Here is a 10,495-nt window from a genome sequence, read left to right as displayed (position 1 = left end):
TAATTAAAGAGTTGTTCCCCAAATCTCCTTGAAATTAGAGGTTGATTCACTGAAATAATTCATATTCCGTAACTTGAGATAAGCAAAACTTTGAATCTCAGAAAGAAAATTGAGAAGCTGTATGGATTACCTGCTTCTTTGCTGTGGAATTGTGCAATTGAATTTAGAATATAATAGAATTTGTGTTTCCAATAAAACCAACTCAGAACAGCTTCACAGCACAGAACTGAATTAGACCATAACTTTCTCTAATTAGTTTGTATAGTAATATTTTTAGTCTTTAATCATACCTTTTAGAGTAGAATTCTGAAGTACTTGAATAAATCCTATTGTTCCCTGTCCTTTGGAGTAGTTCTTAAGGTGGAAGTTAATAGATGCAGTGAAAAAATAGGTGATCTAAAGCATATCTTAAAATACTCTTGTTTATGAGTTTTGAAAAATTGTTTATAAGTTTTTAAAAATGAAAGGCTTGAACTGTGATATTCTGTAACTGCTCATTAGTATTCTAAAGCATGCTCAATGATAGAATGCACTGCTATTAAATATCACCCTTTCAGATGGCTTGATGAGCTTATGGGTGTCAGTGAAGAAGCTATCCAGGTATGTTATTTAGGAAGGAAAAAAAACCCAAACTCCTTGTTTAAGATGATTTATTTTCTGCATCCGCTCCTCTTTTCCCAAGAACCAGTTAGCATTTATAGATCAGTTTTTATTGTGTGCAAATGTCTTTATCGTTTTTCTTATTATAGTCTTCAAATCTGTCTGCCCTTGCTACCTGTTATCTCCTAGACCAAGAAGAGAAAGGCATTGTTAGACTATCATTGCTGCTCATTTGCTGCATGTTACAAAGCACTGCTGTGACGTGGGGACAGTGAGGTGATGGCTGTACCCTCAGGGAGATATTGAGATGGAATCTCTGAGACTTTGATTCAAACCACAGAAAAGAAAAATGAGAGAGAAGTTATTCTTTGATTTCTGTTCAGATTAAATCTGGGGGCAAGCTTATGGAAAGCTTGTTTACTTTGAAGTTAAAGGCCTGCATAGGAAAATGGGACTTAAATCTTCTCGGTGGTGACATTTTCATGGATGACATTAAGAATTTATTGAAAACCTGAAGGGCACATTGAGAACAAACTAAAGAAAAGGGGAAAGGGATGTGCCTGCAGGGTATGGTGAGGTGTGTACTGAGGATGAGAACCAGTTTGGAGAGATGTGACCAGGACTTTCGGGGAGAGAAATACTCTGTGTGGACCTGTGTGGAAAAGAAGGCTTAGAAATTAGTGAGGCAGGCTTAATTGCTGATATGATCCTGGATGAATTTTATCTTTCAAAAATATTTAAAAAAATAGCTAGCGATGTTGAGAAATGAGGAGCCCTACATGATAAATATGTCTTTTCTATTTCGTTGTCAGTGAAAAGCTGAATTAAACTACAGATTCTTGGCAAACCATTTTAGTATGATTAAAAACATTCATTAAATTTTCCTTCTAAAAGCAGCTTCCCTAAAGCATGGAAAATGTTAAAAATGTATTCACATTAAAGTCCTGTTCTTTTTCTAAATTGGAAAACATGAAAGCACATTAAAAAATGTTTTTCCCTCCCAGTGAACACTCATTAGACTAATAAGGAATTTGTGGGTGATGAATGTCCAAAAAGAACATGATCCTAACTCATTTTTTCATTTTTCTTCTCATAAAAACATTTGCAGATAATACAATCATGATTGCAATGGTAAGTTTATAGAAAGTAAAATACATAGACATTGAGGTTGACTTGACCTTGGAGTCATAATCCCAAACTCCCACATTACATGAAATAGAGAAAAAAAATGAACTTTAAGTACAAGATTACTTAGACCTTGTTCATGAGTTATTGCTCTCTCATACATTTTGGTGAGCCTTTGCTTCTTTTTATACCATTTCATTTCTCGGCTGTACTTTTACCATAAATCATTCATGCAAAGAAAGGTAAAATGTAAATGAGCCAATTTTTCATAGGTGTTTAAAGATCTGATTAAAGTTTTAATATGGGAAAGGTTGAAGCTATCTGCTAAAATAAAATTTTCTGCTACTCCTAGCCTATTTCTACCTATTATTAACATGCCCTCATCTCATTAGTAAACACTGTTACCACATCATTGCAGGTTATTATGTGGAAGGCAATTTTTGGAAACAAGATAGAGTAAGGGTTGTTGTCCTAACAATAATTTAGCTAGGAACAGATGTTTACTGCTTTATTTACATATATTATTACTTAGAGTAAGATCAGTTAGTAAGAGAAAGACCTTATGATGGCAGATTAACGCAACGGAATTTTTTTCCACTAATGTGAAGTCTAGAATACCTTCTGTGGCAGACAGAGTAATGACCCTCCTTTCTAACGATGTTCATGTCCTAAACGGAATCTATTGCTTTAGTTAGCAAAAGAGACCTTGGAGCTATTAAAAATATTGAGAGAGAAAAGTTTTCTTGGATTATCTAGTGGGCCTAATATAATTATAAGGCCTCATACAAAGGAAAGAAGGAGACGAGATAGTCACAGAAGCAGAGGAAGAGAGAGACTTAAAGATGCTGTGCTGTTGGGAGGACAGGTCCACAAACCAGGAAATGCAGGTGGACTCCAGAAGCTAATGAAGGCTGGGATGAAGATTTTTTCTTTAAGCTCCCGGAGGGAACATAGGTTTTGTGGACTCCTGACCCTCAGAACTGTAAGAGAATAAATTATATTGGTGTAGGGGGCCGGGGAGATGGCTCAGTGGAATAAGTGCTTCCCTGGCAAGTGCAAGGGCCTGAGTTCAATCCCCAGTTCTGCCAAAAAAAAAATTATATTGGTGTGAACCACTGTATTTGTGGTTAGCTATTATAGTAACAACAGGAAAATAATCTATTTCCCATTTGGCCATTCAGGAATGCAGCCTCTTTCATTTTATGACTCCCTGTGAAAAGACGGCCTTAGGGTCTCTGTGTTTCACCAGTGGGTGGAAAAATAGAAGGAAAGATGGTATGAGGGAAACTTCTATGGACAAAGGTTGTGAGTGGGAAACACAATTTCCATTCACATTCCATTGTTTTAACCTGTATCAAGATGTCCTACTGACTAAACAATTTCCCTTAGACAATATGATTCCCTTAGCTGTTTTAATAATTTTTCTCTATTACAAGGCTCTTCTGTTGATGCACTGCTCCTACTAGAACGCTGGTTGCCATTATCAGTGCCTCCTTCTCCTCATCTTCCATACCCAATCTCTGATTCTGTCCATCCTCAACTTCACTCTTTATCCAACTCCATAGCTATTGTCTTAACCCAAATAGCCATAGAGCTATACCCAACATAGCTGAGCATTCAGAAAAAAGATACAAAAATTTGGGTGTGCAAAATCCTAGAGACGCAAAACCGAATATCAGCTGGTGGTTATTAACTCTTCCTCATGATATTAAGCAACACTAGATTTTTAGTAACACTATTTATTTTCTCAAATATTGAATATTGTGAAGCCAAAGGTAAGGCATTTCCTCATATTCAAAGGGGAGATAATGATCTAGTCATTTTAAGTGCTCTCAGTTGAAGGTAAAACACAATGAACAAATAAAAGAATACATGCATGTAGATATTCATTTTAATGAGAAAAAAGATAAAATAGCTATGAAACAGTTTCAAAACAAGTTAGTAGGACAGTTACAATAATTAATATATTGCATATTGTTGTCTTCATTGCAGTTATTCAGAGGAAAAGATGTAGAGATGATATCTTGTCTAAACAATATTATTATAAACCTTTCTTTTCAATGAACTAAGAGAAAGTAGCTAAGCGCCGGGGAGATGGCTCAGTGGGATAAATGCTTCCCTGGCAAGTGCAAGGGCCTGAGTTCAATCCTCGGTTCCACCAAAAAAACAAAAAAGAGAAAGTAGCTGTATATCTATCCTATCTTGTGTATACATATATATGTATATATATTTTTTTCTTTTTTTTTTCTTTTTTTTGGCAGAACTGGGGATTGAACTCAGTCCCTTGCACTTGCCAGCAAAGCACTTATTCTACAGAGCCATCTCCCCAGCCTCTTTTTCTTTTTTTTGCACAACAAAATGGTCCTTTATTTACAATTTTGCAAAGTAATTAACACGTGACACTAGGTTGCTTAGTGATGAATAGCTAACCTTAACCAGACAGGATGTTCATCTCAGGAGTGAGGTAGCTTGGTTGCTTTAGGCATTGGGCCAAGTCCCACAAACACATATTTGATTGACTTCCTAGCTCTGTGGCTCCCAACATATCCCCCTTTTTTGTTTTGTTTTGTTAGAGATGGGTGTTCTATTGTAGTTAGAGAAGCTGTATTTGGAAAAGTCTTTAAAGGACCTTTTAATGTTTGATGGCAGTCCAAAGATTGTAGGTACTTGAATTTGGCAAAATAACCCAATAATGTCTAATAGTCCATAATAGTAGTGGGTTATCAGAATAACTGGCAATTGTCAGAAGTTATTGACTTGAGCCATTTACAGCTCAGCATATTAATATGGCATTACTTTTTGTACCTTGTGGTTGTACTTTTCTGCTGCATAGCTAAGACCAAGTTAAAGCAAGACCTATATAACTAAAAATGTAACTTTTGTATCTGACAAGGTCAGTCAAATTTCCTGAGGATTTACCTTTAAACCATGTAGAGTACCTTGTGGATCCTTTGTCAGTGTCAGCCCTGTGGATGAGTCATGGCCATTGCTTGACCGATTTGCTCTCTGTGAAAGTCTGAGAGAATGTGTTCTCTCTAGGTGACTCTCCTTAGTCACACTCTACATCGACATGCATATATTTAGTGGTAAAATGATCATGCAGAAAGCCTCAAGCAGAAGAGAGCCTCACATTCAAATAATAACCTTTTTTGCATTGCAAGTGTGTCTTAGTTACTTTTTTCATTGTTGAGACAAAATACGCCCCACCCAAAGTTAAAGGGGGAATGGTTTATGTAGTTCATAATTTGTAGAGGTTTCAGTCCATAATCAATGGGCAGGATGGTGTGGCAGAAGGACAGTAGTTGATGGGAAGGCAACAAAAGCAATAAGAGAGAGGGGTAATCTTCTTTCTGTCCCTTCTGTTGTACCCAGCCTATTGGGATTAGGGTAGTGCCGATCCATTCAGTGGCTTAATCTAGCAACCACCCAGTCTTAATCCCAACACCATTAATGCTAGCATTATACTATGAATCAATCCCACACTCTAGATTTGGTCACCTCTGAAAAAATCCTATGACTACTTAAGGCTTTGGGAGGATGTCTAGATACAAACCATAACAGAGTGGAATGAAAGTTCCTTTAAATTTTTGTTTTTTGGCATCTTTCAATTTTTTTGTTTTCGCATATTGGAGATATAGATCAGTGGGTTTTATTTTGGCAGATTTGTACATACACATATTTTAATCATTTTTTCCCCATCATACTCCTTCTCCCTAGTTTCACATTTCTTGGAGCATTTTAATTTAATACAATATTTATCATATTTATACCCTCATTACCTGTTTCTTATAATTCCCCCCTTATTCTCTTTCTCTAGCCTAACATTAGTCTCTAGTTTCTGGTTGTGCTTTTCATATTGCATATGTTAGGGGGAGCATAGAATACTAATCTTTCTGACTCTAAGTTTATCTTGTGCAACACGATGGTGTCAAGATCCATCTGCTTTTGCATATGACAAAATTTTCTTTTTCGTGAACAAATAATACTCCATTTTTTAAGGTACAAGGACTGATTAAATATGCAGTAGATATTTATAGTGCCATTCATCCCCTTTAAATTACCTCCTCTTCCACTTTACACATGCTTATTTTTTTGTTCTTTGTGGGAAGTGGCTGAAGCTGGAGATGATCACATGGGCAGGGTTGGAGCAAGGTCTGTCAAGAGAACAAGATACACCCAAGATGAGCTACACCAACAAGCTGCTCCAGCTCCAACAACTTGTGGCACCATGCAGATAGGTTGCTAGGCAGAGGGTGTCACATGACATCAAACTGCTGAATGTATAAATAAACACGCTGTGGTGGTTGAGAAGTTACTTTCTTCCCATCTGGAGAGAGAGCACCAGTTAATCTCAGCTTTCTGTCTTCTGTCTCTTACCTTCATTTCTCCGTCCTCCTACCAGCCTTCCCCCCAGGAACTAGGAGAGCTGTGCTGGCCATGGCAGTCCTTGCCACTTTCTGAAGCAATCGTAGTTCACTTTTGTGAGTGTCTTTATGAGATTAAAGAAAATACAATACATTCTGCTGCTGAGTGATATCTAACAAGAAGGCAGGCTGATAAAACATCACATTGTGTCCTCAACTTCTTTTTTCACAGATGTGGCACGGTGTGACTACTGGCTCATCAAAGTCAAAATGACCACGAAAGGCAAACATTTTGAGTAGATTCAGAACATTGGGGCAGCCGCAACAGTACAATTAGAGCCACTCATGAAAAAGAACTGCAAGAACTGCATCAGAAAATGGTTTGTTTCGCTTAAACCTTATTACAGTGGAATAAGTATGTCTGAAGGGAGGGGAAGTGTCTGCAGGGGATTAGTGGCAGTATGTCTTTACTGTGAAAAATTAAAAGAAATTAAAACACTTCATAGTTTTCCAATCATAATACATGTTTTTAATCTATTTATCTGTTGATGCACACCTAGTCTGATGTCTAAAGTCAGATATACTGACTTTAATTCTTTTGGGTATATAGAAGGGAATGGATCAAATAGTAACTCTGTTTTTAGTCTGTAAAGAAAACTCCACACTGTTTTCCATGGTGGCTGTACTAATTTACATTCCCACAAGCAGCACTTTTCTCCCAGCATCTTCGCCAGCATTTTTTTTCTTATGTATGTGTTCTTTATAGTAACCCTTTTGAGGGGCCAGGGAGATGGCTCAGTGGAATAAGCGCTTCCCTGGCAAGCGCAAGGGCCTGAGTTCAATCCCCGGTTCCACCAAAAAAAAAAATAGTAACCCTTTTGATTGGGAGGAGGTAAAATCTCAATGTAGTTTTGACTTCTATTTTCTTTAAGTTCATGAGAAATAATTTACCTTGTTTTATCAGAACTCTTGATGAGCTGTGTGGGGACATGACCAGGGGTCCTACCTCTTGCTTTCTTCAGTGGCAAGAAAGCACTGAAGAGAGTGTCTGTGTAGATGCGACACACTGCTTCACTACACTTCAACAGATGAGTTCCATCTGCACCTCAGATGGTGCTACTTCATTTGTATTTTTACCAATATATAATGTTTTTATTTTTAAAGAAGAAATGGGAATCCTTCAAGTCCCAGAAAAATGTACACATTGTGATATGTTACTGAAATATGTGTCATCTCATTTCGTGCAAGCCTTCTTACAGTGCATGCATGCATTTGTCTAAAGATTCTTTATAATGACTTGTTAAAGTATAGCTATGCTTGTATGTTATGAAGTAATACATATTTACACTAAAACATTAGAACTAGAAATAGAATTAGCACCTGCTATCCCTTAGTGCACATCTTTTCTAAAAATGTTGATCTATCATTCTCAAGAGCTCAAGTGTTAAAGCATTCTCATTGTACAATGTCATAGTGAGCAAAAGTTTTCTTTAGATTTTATAATCTTTTCAAGTATTTCTATCCATCTCAAAATAGGACACTCCTGTCCACATAATTGCTCTTTCAAGACATGTATCTAGTTTTTTCTTGTACCTTTCAGGTTAACTTTTCAGTTTCTATATATGAGAGAACAAGTCATACTTATCCTTCTGTTCTTGACTTATTTCACTTAATATAATGTTCTCTAGTTCCATCCATTTTGCTGCAAATGACATGATTTCATACTCTTTGTTGCTTAGTAATGTTATTGATGAAATACATACATATATATATATTTCATTCATGCACTTATAGACACCTAGCCTGATTCCATATTTCAGCTATTATGAATACTGCTTCAGTAAACATGGACATATAATTGATTGTTATGCTGTTTTCATTTCCCTTGTGTATATATCTAGTAGTGAAATCATATGGTAGATATATTTCTAGTTTGTTCTCAACATTGGCCATATAATTTACATTGCAACAACACTATTTGAGACTTTGTGTATTGGCTTTTGAGTAAAGGAGTGGTGTAGAACACATGGCTTTGGAACTGGAAGTGTTGAAGGAGATGAATTAAACAGGAATGAGATATAGTGAAGGGTATTGTCAAGAGATTGTGGTTGTGATAGAAAGGTAAAGTCACAAGAATTTTGATGCTTATTTCTGTGTCCAGGAAAATACTGAGTATGAGGGCTTGAAAAGGAGAAGTAAAGGAATCTGCTCGGGGTCACTTTGGAGTTAAAAAACCACAAATAAAGCTGTCAGAGGTCTACCCTTAACAGCTCAATGAGGCAATTCTGGAAGAAAAGTTAATGATTAGAGGTGGGAAAGGCACTTGAAGAAAGAAAGGAGGCATCTCATGAAAGCCCATCCTTTTCTTTCCCACCTCTTCAGCAATGTTATCACTGGCTGAACTCTTCCTCACCTGGTTATGCAAACTATTTTCTCAGATTGTTGCAGGGGGAGGGGTTGTAACTGCCCCTCATGTCCCTTGTCTACAAAAGGCTCATTTTCAGTTTTCATTTTAACATGGCCCGGTTGCTTCAGTAATATACAGAACAGCACATAACACAAGCTTTCATCCAAAAGTTGCAAAATAGAGCCAGGAGGTTAATCTCCGGTGTTTGCAAATTCTGAGGAAGCACTCCACAAACAACATATGTACTTATATGTAGATCACACAGTGGATCACAATTATAAATTACCAATAATGTTTTTCATTAAAAAATCAAAAGAAGATATCAGCATAGATTCTCAATGAATATATGAATGCATGAAGTTTGCTCATTACATACAAAGTATTGGGTGAGTACAAAGGAGCATAAGGAATAGTCTTTGCTCTTGGAAATTTTTATTTTGGATAAGGAGACAAGCTATGGACTTATAGATGTGCAAATAAAAATACAAGAGTAATTAATTTAATATATTGTTTTAGGCAACAGTTCAACTCAAGTAGAATTAAGCACCTCAAGGAAGGTATCCGAGCAGCAGGAATGTACCCAGGAGCAGGAACAATCCCCCAAGTTATAGGGGGGAATCAGGTAATTTGTTCCAGTAACCAAAAAATTGATGGATATAAGACCTTATAATTAAATTAGCTATCACAAAATGATCCAGAGAAATCAAACCCATTAGAGATGTAAATTTGTCTTAAAACATTATTTACTGCAATATTTCCATCTTACTGACTATAGGAGAAAAATAATGATGTAAATTTGTAGTAAATTAATGATTTCAAAATCAGTTGAAGTATCCTCAGGGCTTCACAAGAGCAGCTGCCAAACTGCTCAGGCACCATGTGCATTCTCTTCTTCTCTCTTCCTCTCCTGTTGTGGACTCACTTCCTGTCAGACTCCAGAATCGCGGGTTTGCATGTGGCTGACTGACTACTTGATCCCTTTCCAACTTTTCAGTCAAAGAAATCTGATCATGCTAATTGGATTAAATATCCATCACTGATCCATCCACCCATGATTTTCATGACTTTTTGCTACAGTAACTCTATCAGGGCTCGGGGAAGTTCCTTTTAGTGTAGTCACCCATTCTAGTGTAAATATTTTGATCAGGAGTAGATATCCTTATTCTAGCACTTGTAGGCATGGCTGAACCACTCAGATTCCAACCAGATAGCACTTTGCTGCATTGTAAGAACAATAAGTACTTGTAATAACTCATGATTTGGTCAGCATCTTTATTTGAATTACAGAGATTTTTCTATTGAATGGATGTTTGCACATACATTAATCACAAGGATGCTTGATTGAAATGTCACTCTGTCATTTGTCATATTAGTGAATAATCACACTTTTCTTTCTAGTATTTTGAAATTTCCCTTGTGAGAAAAAGTCTGTGTAGTGCAGGATATATCTTTGTGGCACAGTGTAGCATTATATGGTTGTTAATAAATGAGCTATGAAGTTTAACACAGGCAATTCCAACATTGAGGATAGGTCTGTCATTGTACAGGACAACTTTTACATCATATTGTTAACAGGCAGCTCTAAATATTAAATTATTTATACTGTTCATTCTATTCAGTTTAGTTCAAGGTGCTGAGCTGGGCAGGAAGTATCTGAAAACTGCGGTTCTTCCAAAACATCTCATGTGAGTTTCATGAGACAAAGTGTACACTACAGAAGTAGTGCACAGAGGAAATAGAATTATGCACTACAGTTCTGATGGCTTGAACTCAGCTCTGAGTAATCATGGGTGGCTTTAAAATCTGTCTTTGACATGATTCTGATAAGAAGATAATGTGTGTGGTGAAATGGAATTTCTCCACATTTGTTTTTCAGGATTCCTCTATTGGAATTATGTTAGTGCCTTTACCTCTTTGGTCGCTTATTACTTGGAGATCTCTGGGTTTTTTATTAAAAGGTATTGTGAGTTTTTTTTTTTTTTTTTTTTTTTTTTTTTTT

This window comes from Octodon degus, unplaced genomic scaffold, assembly GCF_000260255.1.
Source record: "Octodon degus isolate 3935 unplaced genomic scaffold, OctDeg1.0 scaffold00374, whole genome shotgun sequence".
Classification (NCBI taxonomy): domain Eukaryota; kingdom Metazoa; phylum Chordata; class Mammalia; order Rodentia; family Octodontidae; genus Octodon; species Octodon degus.
The sequence above is the reverse complement of the archived record's forward strand: the minus strand, read 5'-3'. Positions refer to the sequence as shown.